Genomic DNA, 13403 nt, shown 5'->3' on the forward strand with positions numbered 1-13403 from the left:
AATTTATTAAATTTGTCCGCACACGTTCACGTTCATTTTGCCATTTTCGCACTTTTTTCACGCGCACATTTGATTTATGGAATTCCAAATTAATACTTTTTATTATTATCTTCGTTCTTTTTGCGCTTAATGACCGCAAATGTTGCATTTAATTTGCATACATTTATGCCGATTATAAATTTCGCACTGAGTATGTGTTAAAGTTCCATCAGCCATAAACATTAAAACGCTTGTATTAACAATGTATTACGTACCTAATTGTGTTTCACAAGTTCACAATTGTCCATATGCGCGCGAGAAGGTTGTATGCGGCGCTGAAAGTGGAAGGGAGAGAGAGATAGAGTATACATATTACTTTTAATGGCAACATTTAAATAATTTTAAAGCTCATCATTATTATAATGCGTTAATTTCACAGAAATTTATGCACTCAATGGCAAATTGAAATGTTTTTCTTTTTCTCTCTCGTTTTATTGAAATTTATTTTACTGAAAAATATGCAAAGTACTGGAATGTTGAAAAGCTCATTAGATTTTTGCATAAAAACTGATTGTTTGAGCTTTAAAGCACTTTCGAAATGTTCGACTCACACATAACGCTGTGAAGAAGGGATAATTTGGTTATTATTTAGTGGAGAGATACTTGGAGATCCTCCCACACCCCATTTCAACACCCTTACTTAGGAGAAAGCATCATTTTGACGATTTTCTCTTAAAAAAAAAATGGCAATTTGGAACACATTTTTATTTTTCTAAATTTCTGGGTAAATATAAAATTATTTTTTCTTTAATAAAAATATCCCCCATGCGATTCTGCAAATTTCTGCATTTTTATTTTTTCTCTACGACTAGTGGTTTAGAAGTTATAGGCATTTTTGTATTCGGCGGCAATTGAATGCATTTTTTCTGCAGCGGCGGCGGATGCACCAAAAATTTGCGTGAGGCATTGCATACGCAAAGGGGCCAAATTGCTAACTCGGAAGCGGTGTATACCCACGGGCCGGAAACAGGAACAGATCACCGACCGGAAATGAAACAACGGTACCATACTTCCGGCCTGAGAGTCAAACCGGAAGTCGTAAACCGGAAATAGATCCTTGACCGTAAATGAGGAACCATAGTCGTAAGTCGCAAGCTGGAAATATTCGAAAGGAAGGAAATAGTAATAATTGGATTAAAACACATCCATCTTCACTACAAACCTTCGTCGCAAACAGAGTGTCCGAAATCCAAGAGTTGACTGACAAAGTACATTGGCGACATGTGCCAACGAAACAAAATCCAGCGGATCAAGTGTCTCGGGGTTGTAACGTGGACGAATTGAATAATTCGATATGGTTTGGCGGTCCACAGTTCCTCCTAGAAGACCCTGCATTATGGCCAATTAATAACCACTTCCAGCTCTCACCAGAAGACGAAGCAATAGAGAAGAAGAAAAATACATTTACATTAATTTCGACTGCTGAGAAAAATTCAATATTGGACCTCATTGAAAAATTCTCTTCTCATAAAAAATTGCTTCATGTGGTCGCATATATATTACGATGGATCAGGCGACCACCAAATTCCTCCAGGGGCCAAGATCTGACTTCAGAAGAGCTAAACTTGAGCTTTCTAAAAATTGCACAGGTGGTCCAACATTCAGAATTTTCGGATGTTATTCAAAAATTGCATAAAGGCACCACCCTACCCGCAAACTTGCAAAAACTCAACCCGTTTTTGCATGAGTACTCGGATAAGTCGCTGTCGTTCAAACTAATCCGAGTAGGAGGTCGCTTATTAAATGCACCTCTCCCATACGATGCCAAATTTCCGCTTTTATTAAATAAAAGTTCGCACTTCGTTATAACGTATTTACGGTTCCTGCATATTCGAAATCACCACGCTGGGGCTAAAGCGTTGGTTGCGCTTCTTCGAGAACGCATATGGCTAATTAATGCCCGAGAAGCTTGCAGTAGAACCGTAAGAAACTGTGTACATTGTTTTCATTACAAGCCGAAGTTGCAAAACCAAATAATGGGAAATTTGCCAGCCGAAAGACTTCGAGCACTACGGCCCTTTCTTACATGTGGCGTAGATTTTTGTTGTCCGATATACACAACTCTAAAAATACGCGGTCGACCACCCGTAAAAACATACATTGCAGTTTTCGTTTGCTTCACTTCAAAAGCAGTACATTTAGAATTAGTTTCGGACCTATCTTCTAATTCATTTATTTTCGCCCTAAAAAGGTTCATTGGACGCCGAGGGATGTCGACGAAGATATTCAGCGACAATGCCACCAACTTCGTCGGCGCCGACCGCAAGCTGCGCGAGCTGAAAGAGGCGTTTCTAGCAATGGGCCCAGAACTGCAGAGATTCGCAGCAGACGAAGGGTGCAGCTTCACCTTTATACCACCGCGGGCGCCGCACTTCGGCGGGTTATGGGAAGCCGCGGTGAAGTCCGCCAAGCATCACGTCGTTCGCGTAATCGGCAACACGCTAATGACCACAGAGGAACTGTCAACCCTACTGGCAGAAGTGGAGGCCATCCTCAATTCTCGGCCCCTAACACCGTTGAGCCAGGACCCCAACGAAGGCGAGGCACTAACCCCAGCGCATCTGCTGATAGGGTGCTCCCTACGAGCATTACCTCCAGAGCAAGTGCCAGTGGACCCAGTTCGTTGTTGCGAGAGATGGCAACTTGTTTGCTGTCTCAAGCAACAGTTCTGGCGACAGTGGTCCAAAGTATACCTGACGGGACTTCAGGAACGCAACAAGTGGCTGCACCCCACTCGCAATCTGCAGCTCAACGACCTCGTCCTCGTCCACGAGGACAACGTGCCGCCACAGCAGTGGGTACTCGGCCGCGTCGTCGCCACCGTCGAAGGGCAAGACGGCAAGGTGCGAGTCGCAGACGTGGCGACTAAGGCGGGCACAATTAAGCGTCCCATTCACAAGCTGGCCTTGCTTCCAATGGAGGTTGAAGGAAATTGATCCTGTCAAGGTGGCCGGTGTTGCGTCAAGCGACATATCTACAAATTTATACCTAAAATAAAATTAATAAATGAATTATAAAATATTGAATTATAAAAATTATAAAAATATTGAATTGTTAAAAATTAAATTAAGAAAATCTATTGTATACTTACCTTAATAATCCATTTGTAATACTCACCTTACTTACCTCAACGTAATCTATTACAATATTGAACATAAGTTGAAGATAATCATATTTACCCCTTTTTTAATACATATTTAGATTACCACTACTTTAAGCCGTTAGTTTTAAGTTAGGCTTAGCAATTAGATTAAGTGAAATAAAGAAGCGATTGTTTTTTCGAACCGTTGAACCGAACGCACGCTTTTTCGTTACCGGACAATTTATAAGTATTTTCGCGACAGGTAATTGGGGTGATTTAAAATTGCGCATCCCTAACCATTTATCGTGTTTCAAAAACACTTGAAACTTTTCATGTCAAAGGTGTATTAGAAAAAAAGTGGTTCCAGTATTAGCTAGCATTACTAATAAACTGAAATATTGCGTTATATGGGTGGTGAGATGTATGGCGTTGTGTGTTGAAATACAATATTTCCATAGAGTTGAACTCTATTTAATTAAAGAGAGCCTAATTTTGAATCAAAACCACATATTTAGTTTCGTTTTTGAGTTTTCTATCTGAGTTGCTGGCAACTTGCATAAATTCTACTCAAGTTTGGCGTTGCACGGACAGACAGCTGGCTTGACGAATGATTGTGTATGGTGAAATCAACCCCGAAAAAGCTGTCATATCCATCACTATATGTATTTTGAATATTTTATAGTGTCACCTAAGAAATACACCACTTTAGTTGTTGCAAGAGTTTTAAAGCATCACCGAAAACAACAACAACAAAAATTCAACCTAAAACGAAGCAAATATTAAATGTCAGAAACGCTTCAAGGTCACACCCATATCAATATCGAAACGAAGGATGCAAGCTTTAAACAACGCTTAGTGAAATCATATACATAGACAAGCTTGATTGCTCATTCACGTTTGTGGCAAATAAGCTTTTGCGTTAAGCTATTGACAGCGCGCAAGCAGACAAATGCAATTGAGGCGCCCCAATGGGATGGCAACCGTGGCAACCGAAGCCGACTGCGGTCGGCGGATATGCTAGGTGCGCACACCACACACACCAACAAACACATACACACACGTAAACTTGTACGCAGTCACACTCCACGCCCAGCTAGTTGCCACAAAACCGCCGCTGCAAAGGCAACAAATACAACAAAAGCCCATTTGAATGGCACACATGATCTCCGAAGAGGTGTGGTCGGCGAGATAGAATTCGCAACGGTAGAATGCCACATAGTGCTGGTGTTGCAGTTGAGGCAAGTAGCGCGGATAACCACGGGGAATGCAACCGATACGACCGATGTGACCAATATTGACAACGGAACCGTCGGTTGGCACTTGATTTTATGGACAACACACACACACACATACACGCAAACACATGCACATGCAACCGGTTAGCAATAACAATGCTTTGAATAAAAACAACAACAAAAACAGCGGCTGAGCTACAGAGCTTTGCTTACCTCTTAATTAACTCGGCGCTAAGCGAATGGCTGTTGACATGCGGCACATGTGGCATATGCGGTATGTTGCAGCTGTCTAAAAGCCAGCAAAACACACTCACCAGACAACAACAATAACAACAACCATAACAACAAGAAGATAACAAACACACCGCGTTGAGTGCGTAAACACAAACAAGCCGAAAAGCTTTAACGGACTAAAAGGATTTGTGAACAGTGGCTGGATAAGCCAACAACCACAACAACGACAACAGCGTTGACAACAAAAGCTACAACAATCACATTTTGGCCGACAAGTGTCTAAACAATTTCTGTTTATGCCGCGCATTATTGAGCCTAATTGCAATTTGTTCTGTAATCAGTCACTTGAAGCGCCCGACAAATAACGGTACACGACCACGCCACGCCACATGTGGCAGGCAGCAAAAAAAAATGAAAAGTGCTGCTACACATATGTACTCATGTGGCATATGATTGCTGGCAGATGTGTAATGGTGTTCGGCTGTTTTTGTTGTAATTTCCGCCCAGCATTTTTTTTGTTGCTGTTGTGTGAGTGTGTGTTGATTTCGGGCGGTTAGCCACAGTGCCAACTTGTCGTCGCAGCAACGAAAATTGAATGAAGTGAATTTTGTGCGGTTTTGACACTTCTGACTGTGCGAGGGCAAAAAATTGTATTTCTGTAATTGAAAATAAAGCGAAAATTGAGAAGAGTTGCCAGACGTGAGTGTTGGTGTTTATTATCTTTATTAAGGTTTGAACTGTCTATTTCTTGAGGAAAAGTAGGACATTTTCGTGGCATAAAATTTTAAGTAAAAGTGGGAGGTGGCACGCCCATTTCATGCATGAAGTCTCATTTTATGGTGCTGTCGATATACATACTTATGAGTGAGAATTATCATTATTTTGGAAGTATGCATGGATGTACCGTTATATGAGAAATGCCGTTATGTGATAAATGCCCAATTTTACTTCGTATAAGAATATCTCTAAGTCTTCACACACTTTTCTTACTCACATTTTTGCAATTTTTTGTTTTATGCATTTGTTTGTGTAAAATTGTTTAAACAGTTGGCAACTCTACAAAAAAACACTTCGTCAAAAATTCTTCATAAACCAATTGGCATTAATGGTTTGATAACTAATTTATTTTTTTTCCACAAACTAGTTCTACTAAAATTCAAAATTGGTGGCAACCCTCACAATTATTTTTTCAACTCCTAATACTCAAAAGCATCTTAGATAGTAAAATTAAGGTTTTGCACTGTAATCTATTGCATACCCATATTGTAGCACTTCTGTATGTTATCCATAAAATTGTTATTTAGTTGGCAACTCTTTCCAAAAAAACCAAAATATACTTTTTTCATAACCCAGTTTAGGTTCATGTTTAACTAACTAATTTATTTTCTTTAAACAAACGAATTATGCAAAAATTAAATGTAGGTGGTGTTAGGGTTGCCATCCCTCACAATTATTTTTTCAACTCCTAATACTCAAAAGCGTGGTAAGTTTGGTATGCATAATGTAACCCTTATTTATCTTTTCCATTTTATGTCTCTTAAACAGTTGGCAACTCTTCCGGACGATGTTTTCGCCATAAAATTTTCATAAACCACTTCAGATTTATGCCTACCTATACATAACTAATTTATTTATTTTTCTGTTCAACAAATAAAACTTAAAATAGGTGGCAACAACTCACAATATTTTTTTCAACTTCTAATACTCAAAAACCGTTTCAAGTTCGGTACCCATATTTTAACCCTTATTTAGTTTTTCAATGTTATTGCTAAGAAAATTATCAAACAGGTGGCAACTCTTCCTGAAAATATGTTCATCATAATTTATTCATAAGCCACTTTACATTTATGCCCACTTACATAACTAATTTATTTTTTTTTAACAAATTAATTATACTAAAATTTAAAAAGGGTGGCAACACTTTTCATATATTTTCTCTACCGCTATTACCCAAAAGTGTCATAAGTCTTTTATTCGCGTTGTAAAACTTCTTTATGTTATCAATTTTAAGCCCTACAATTTTTTCATTTGGCAACTCTTCCCAAAAACAAAATCAACGACATACATTTTTCATAAACCAGCATTGATTGTTAGCTACATACATATGTACATACATAAACATATCCTTGTAGGTAACTATTTTATTTTAAAAGTAATTTTATTAAAATTGAAAATAAGTGGCTACACTTTTCAAATAATTTAGCCTAAAAAATTTTAAACTGTTTTCAGCTGTTTTCCTAAAAATTTGTTAATCTTATTTTTTTTCTAATCCGGTTCAGTTTGACAGTTTCTTTTATTCCATGAAATTAATATACCAAGAAGTTTGAACAGGTGGCAACCCTTTAAAAAAAATCAAAAAAACTTTTAACTGTTCAAATTTCATTTACCAATATATTTTGGATGACAGAAAATACTTTTAGCGAGCTTGAACAGGTGGCAACTCTTTACAAAAAAAATACAAAAAATACTTAGAACTGTTTAAATTTCATGCAGCAATATATTTCTGATGGCAGAAAACACGTTTAGCGAGTTTGCTCCAGCCAACCTAAAGAAACTTCCTACCGTCAGTGTTTCCACTTTCGATTTCGTAACTTTCGCTCTTTTATTTTTGAGACTCACCTTTGCTTTGGGCGTGAAATTAAACCACGAAGTTATTTTTAGCAATAATTTCCTTATTCAGTTAATTTTAAAAAAAATTCTCACTCGTAGATATAAAAAAATTCTAAGAATGCGGCTGAGCGCTACTACGCTATATGTATATATATATATATCTATATATAACCAAAATTGAATAAAATCTTAAATTCCTGCACTCAAATTGAATTCCTGCCATGAATTAGGAAAGCACTCCACTTGCCGCTCCACTTCCGCTTAAGCGCCATATCCGTTGCGAAGCGTCCAGCTAAACGTGCAAACAATTGCAACTTAAATGTGCAAAATATTGCCAGCCAAAAAAGAAGTGAAAATAAACAAAATGATCGGCTAATGCGAACAAATGGCGGGTGAAACAATTGTGTGGCCAATAACAACAAACAAATAATGAGCATTTCGCAGGCCATAAGCCAAGAGGCAAAAGTCGCAAGGGCGCGGCGCTGAAGGGCAACACGTTGCTGTAAGCGGGCGCAAGGGCCGAGCGCGCGTTTCAATGGACGCGAAATACTTGAGTTTAAATGGGCGCTAGAGAGCAGCGCGCGTTTCAATGGACGCGAAATACTTGAGTATAAATGGGCGCTAGAGAGCAGCGCGCGTGGGCGAGGCGGACAAATGACGACGGAAGCGTAAGCGACAGATAAGCGCGAAAGTACGCAGAGGATTTAGAACTTAAGCGGCAGCTCAACGAGAAAGCATAAACCCGCATGCTCATCAAGCTACTAAAAGAGTGTGTGAAGAGTATGGACACTGTGTGAGTGTGTAAAAAGCGCATAATGTGTGTATGTATATGTGTGCTAGCATTTGTGTGTTTATCTAAAGCATACAACTTAAATCCTCAAGATAAATACCAACAACGCCGCTACAAACACATATGCGCACATGCGGGTAGGCGGGCTGGCTGGTGGACACGCGGACAGACAAACGTATTGCGCATTAACTTGCAAGTGGCGTCTTAGAAAATAGCATGACAGCAGCACAACAACAACAACGGCAAAAACAATGGCGTTGGCAAACATTTGAGCGGCAGCAGCTGTTGCAGGCACTCAAGCGTGCATTGGCTTCTGAGCTAAAGCAAACACACACACACACACACGCGCGCACTGAAACAAACATGTGTTTGCGCATACATATGCACTCAAGACAGTAAGTGTGTGTGTTGTGCGCCGAGGTCTCAGCGGCGTGTGATTCACTAAGCTTCTCGACACATGAGCAGCTGATGGACTGGTCGATTGCAAGCAAGCGCTTTTATTCCTCGCTATGTGCATGTGTGTTGACGGTTAACGCTTTTCATCTCTATGTGTATGTGTGTGTATGTGTATGGACGCTTGAACAGCGCCGCAAATTACACGCGCCACTTGTGCGCGACCCCGGCGAAGGTCAGGCAAAAGGATGTGCTAAGGATTTGAAGTATGAGCGTAAAGTACAAAGCGCGTCTAACTCAAATAAGCAGCTCAGCCAAGCAGCAGCACAAGTACACACACACACCGACACATATTGAAGCCTTGTGTGAACCGTTAGTCACTGTGGCAGCCGGCAAGCGTCACATAGCGCCTTTGTTGCCACTACTAATGATGTTGCCGCACCATATTTGCACGACGACGAAACGAAAAAATAGCGGAAAAATAAAACAAAATAACGGAAGCAGTGAAGCTTGCGTTTCCGCAGTAAATTTAGTGCGCAATACGTTTTCCCACATAAAATACTTTGGCTTTGGTTTTTTTTCCGGAAAATCTATCTCATTCTATTTATTTTCCGCTCCCAAGTGACCTTAAATGGCACACTTGATTCATATCACTGATGACATGGCTTACTGATGTGTGCGCTTGTCTATGTGGCTATAAGCGCTGATAACATTCATGCGTGTATATGTGTGTGTGTGCTTGCTCATCGTTCGGACATTAGTTGTGCTTATGAGTTTTACTCGCAGCAATTTTTAAAAGCTTGCCAACACTTGAAGACGGCTAATAGTGACATAAATATCGTTTAGACCGCAAGTGAGCTGCTAGCTGAGTGTATGTGTGTGTGCGTGTGAGTGTAAACATAAGGAGCTGGTAAAAATAAATCCATTATTTTTGCATTGAATTGAAGGTTTTTCTTAGCACTGGAAGATTGGCCTGATTTAGTTCGAATACTTCCTTATTTTCTTCGATAGCTTGTTGCCTTTTTGAGGGTATTTAAATGAACAAAACTCGGTAGATATCAGGAAAACCCGGCGAGTTTGACCACAAGCCCTTTTGAAATGAGTTTTTCATCAGCAAAATTAATCACCACATAGACTTTTTGAGGTCTAATTTCACAACTAAGCTGCCAGAGTTTCTTAATGAGCCTATGCGTCCATCTTTCTTTTTCTGTTACATCTCATTTTGTTTGCCACTCTTTGAGTCACGCTTGTTGTTCTTTTATTCGCTTGTCAGCTTTCTATTTTTGCTAGACTCTACTTAATTCTGAGGCCATTAAACGCGGCGGGATAAAATCAGTTGTAATACTAACCGCTTAATGTGAGACCATTCTAATCGCACAGGCCACTTTAACAGCGCATAGCCTGGACACTGCGTTTACCTTATTGACATTTCTTTTTCAGAGCAGTGCTTTCGTCATATAAGAGCCGCGTACATCAGTGTTGACTGGCTGACTTTAGATAATAGTTGGATAGTCGCTGGAACGGAAAAATCCGTCGTGAAGTTCCCTGTCCGGAGCTATCCATTAACTCTGATTTCAAACTACTACGTCTTTCAAGCGGAAGTGGCTGCCATCAAGGTAGGTACTGGCGGCTGTACCGGCTTTGAGAGTGCTGACTGTGCGCTAAAAATGAGTCAAGGAGTGCGTGACCTCATTAAAAAGTGCTTCAAGCTTCTTCCTTATTATTCCTTGTATGTGTGCCCAGTCGCAGCGGAATCACCGCAAAGTTCAAAGCCGATGAGCTTGCTAGGAGGGCGTTGTGGCTAAATATTCTATCGGACTCTTTTCCAAAACTGTATGGAGGCGAAGTGGTGTCATTTTGCCACTTACTTTACTATTGACCGGCTTTTGCCAGAATACTTGAAATATCGCGGTAGACATACCTTTGGTGAACCCATCGAAATGGCTGAGATTGTCATTAACCGCCTTAATTAAATTATGCTTCATCGATGTATTGATTAAGTTTGAGAAGTATAAGTTAACAGAAAGGACGTATGTTATTTTTCCAAGTGAGATCCATCAATTTTGGATCAACCCTCCGACCTAATTTAATATAACCCTCCGCTTCAGAAACGTTGCGTTTTAACTGCGCTTCGTAGATGGAATCACAAGGGTATGCGCCCTGTGTTGACCCCTACAATATTGCTAAGATTCCTTTTACCTAGAAGCAGAATCGTGGCGCATCTTCGACCACCTCTACATCAGAGCGAAAACGTTGAAACCATCGTTGTGCGGTGGAAATGGAAACTGTATCGGGTTCATAAATTGCACAAATTTTATTGGCGGCTTGAGATGCATTTTTGCCTTTATCGTAGTAGTACTGTAAAACATGCCGTATTTTCTCTTTATTTTGCTCCATGTTTGCGACGCTATAACTCACGAACGACTTAAAAGAAACGACAATCAATCAAACACATGTTAGCACGTGAAATGAGCTTTTCAAAAAGGTATAGCATGACCCGATGCGACAAATAAAACTAGAACTACGTGCTTTCAGCGCCAACTAGCGAAAATACCGCAAGACTTTTTTGACAACCAATATATTAATCGAGTTACCGTTTGACGCTACAGAAAGCCTTAATTGCCGCTTTGCGGTCCACTAGAAGTTTTATAAACTTGCTGGTGCGAGCAGTAGCCCACTTGACACTTTCTATTATGCCAAAAATTTCGGTCTGACATACTCCATTGTAGTCATTTTGAAGCTACGTTCTGTGTATTGCTGCATAAGAAGCCTGCTCTTGTCGCTTTTATACCCTTTGTAATAACGGTTATTACATATATTGTGACAAAAAAGTATCTGAAAATTGTAATCAATTGTTTCGTCGTTGAAACTGTCGATCTCAGAAACATTGGACCTTTATTCTCTACTAGAGAATGAAAACGTTGTGGTCTTCATGGATTTTCTTTTCGCAGTCGGAGGATCAGGCTTGCTTGCGAAGATATACTGTTTATGTTAATTATTATTCCACCTCTCTGCTTGCGAGATAACTTTCATCCATACAGTTTCAACATGGAGGATTTACTCGTCACTTTACTATATGAATTTTACATCAACTTTAAATTAAAACTAATATCTTAGTAAAAGTAAAAAGAACGTATATATACAATTTTAAACATTCCAATTACTTATTAATTTGATCTGTAAATCACAACAACCACTTAAAGCGACGGCCATCAAATTAAATCCAGCTTAACACCGTAATTTTCCTATCAAAACGAATTATCTGCTCACGGGTAAGCGCTTATTAAAATGGATTAGAGTGAGTGTGAGCTCATATGTTGGGTCAGCACGCGAATGCAATTATTTATGGTCGTTAAAAAAAAAAAAAAAAAACAAAAAAAAATACCAAATTAAAAAATAATATTAAAAAAAATATGGAAAAAATGTAGTTTGACCCTTCAAAGTAGTAAAAGTTGGTTTAGTCGTGTTGCATATTTAGTTAAACACACACACACATGTTTAATTTTCCATGCATTTGTCAACTGCTGGCAACTACAAATCCCCTTAGACGGCCATTAGCGCGCCGCTGCGCCTGAAAGTAGGCCAAACTGCTAGAGTAACAAGCGTTCGGTGACTGCTTGTCAGCAATGACAGTTAAATTAATTGATTCGAATCAACTAAACGGGGTTTTTTCTTCATTTCTTGTGCTATATAAAATTACTGTGTGTGTGTGTGTGTGGCTCGGGTGTAGTCTATAAGTAATTTCACTATATGTACGGTTGTTGCTGTGAGCATTTATGACCTTTCATATGTTTCACTTTATTTTGATAAGTTTCGTGGCGGCAGTCATTTGATAGTTGACACAGAAAAATCCAACGCCTTCACACAAACACAGATTTAAATATTTCCATTCTCACTCCACCACCACGTTGTCGCAACGAATACGCCACTCCAACTCCAGTCCACTCCGCTTCCAGCTTAAGTGCTCACATTGTCTGTGCCTCGTTGTATGCATTTACGTAAATTGCTCTTTATTGTTGTCATTTGTGGCTTGTATTGTGTGCGAGCGTGTGCGCGCGCGCGCCTAAAAGTATGCCAACACTTAGCTATGCTATGCGCTACTCCGCGCCTTGTGCGGCAGCAGCGGCGCTAAAGCTATCATAAATTACTTAATAGCCTCATGTTCAATGCGCACGCCGTTAATGCAACGGTGAATATGTGTCGCCTTGTTTATATGTGTCAATGTGTGCGTGTTTGATTAACGACATTGTATGCCGTGGGTGTTTATGTGTTGGCGCTCAGGTGCGCACTTCTTCAGTTAGCACGACGCTGCAGCCGCCGCATTTATTGCTGCTGATGGTTGTACAGCAACAACAGCGTGCACATTTGCTTAACATTTCGCTGCCGAAGTGCCAGCGGCGTCAACTCGGCTTGACGATGTGTTGATTTGTGTCCCCAAGCGGCGCACGTCAGACACAACTGACGGCGTCAGTTGCGGCAGTTGCTCATTCGAGGCGCAGCTGACATTTAATTTAATTCAACGGTATTAGTGTTTGAATGGAAATAATTGCGTGGGATTTTCAACATTTATTACATTGGATTCTCAGGTGATTTAGATCGTATTTAGATTGTATATGCAGCTGAGCGCATGTCAACAAAGGCTCAAATTTATGTATATAGTTTACAGTATTCCATTATTTATGTCACATTTAAATTTTACGAGGCGTGCTTGTGAAATCAGTACAGTGAGGGTATATATTTTTCAAAAAAAAGTTGAAAAAGCAACGCCTATGCCGAGGTTTCGAACTAATATTCTTCTTCTTCGAACTAATATTACTTGAGACTACAATTTACGAGAAATTTCTTGAATATATCTCGCCACATGAGTAAGCTTAACATATAAGCACTTTATTCCGATCGTTCAGTTTATATGGAGGCTATACGCTATAGTGATCCGATATCGGCCGTTTCGACAAATGAGGAGTTTTTGTGGGAGAGAAGATCGTATGCAAAATTTTAGACCATTATCTCAAAAACTGAA

The 13403-nt window shown here is 39.8% G+C and overlaps 2 protein-coding genes across 9 annotated transcripts in view; one reads left to right on the forward strand and one right to left on the reverse strand.

Annotated features, from left to right (window-relative positions):
• LOC105231228 (uncharacterized) overlaps nucleotides 1–13403 on the reverse strand; it is a 196959-nt gene that overhangs the window by 59913 nt on the left and 123643 nt on the right. For 3 of the 5 annotated variants that reach the window (XM_019992068.3, XM_011212408.4, XM_049448534.1), the window contains one exon: nucleotides 255–314. The exons of the other annotated variants lie outside the window; for them this stretch is intronic. The gene's annotated coding sequence lies outside the window, so the exon portion shown is untranslated. The remainder of the gene's footprint in view (nucleotides 1–254; nucleotides 315–13403) is intronic. 5 annotated transcript variants of the gene reach the window in all.
• LOC105231226 (protein eyes shut) overlaps nucleotides 1–13403 on the forward strand; it is a 174825-nt gene that overhangs the window by 34041 nt on the left and 127381 nt on the right. The window lies entirely within an intron of this gene.

This window comes from Bactrocera dorsalis, chromosome 1, assembly GCF_023373825.1.
Source record: "Bactrocera dorsalis isolate Fly_Bdor chromosome 1, ASM2337382v1, whole genome shotgun sequence".
Lineage (NCBI taxonomy): Eukaryota > Metazoa > Arthropoda > Insecta > Diptera > Tephritidae > Bactrocera > Bactrocera dorsalis.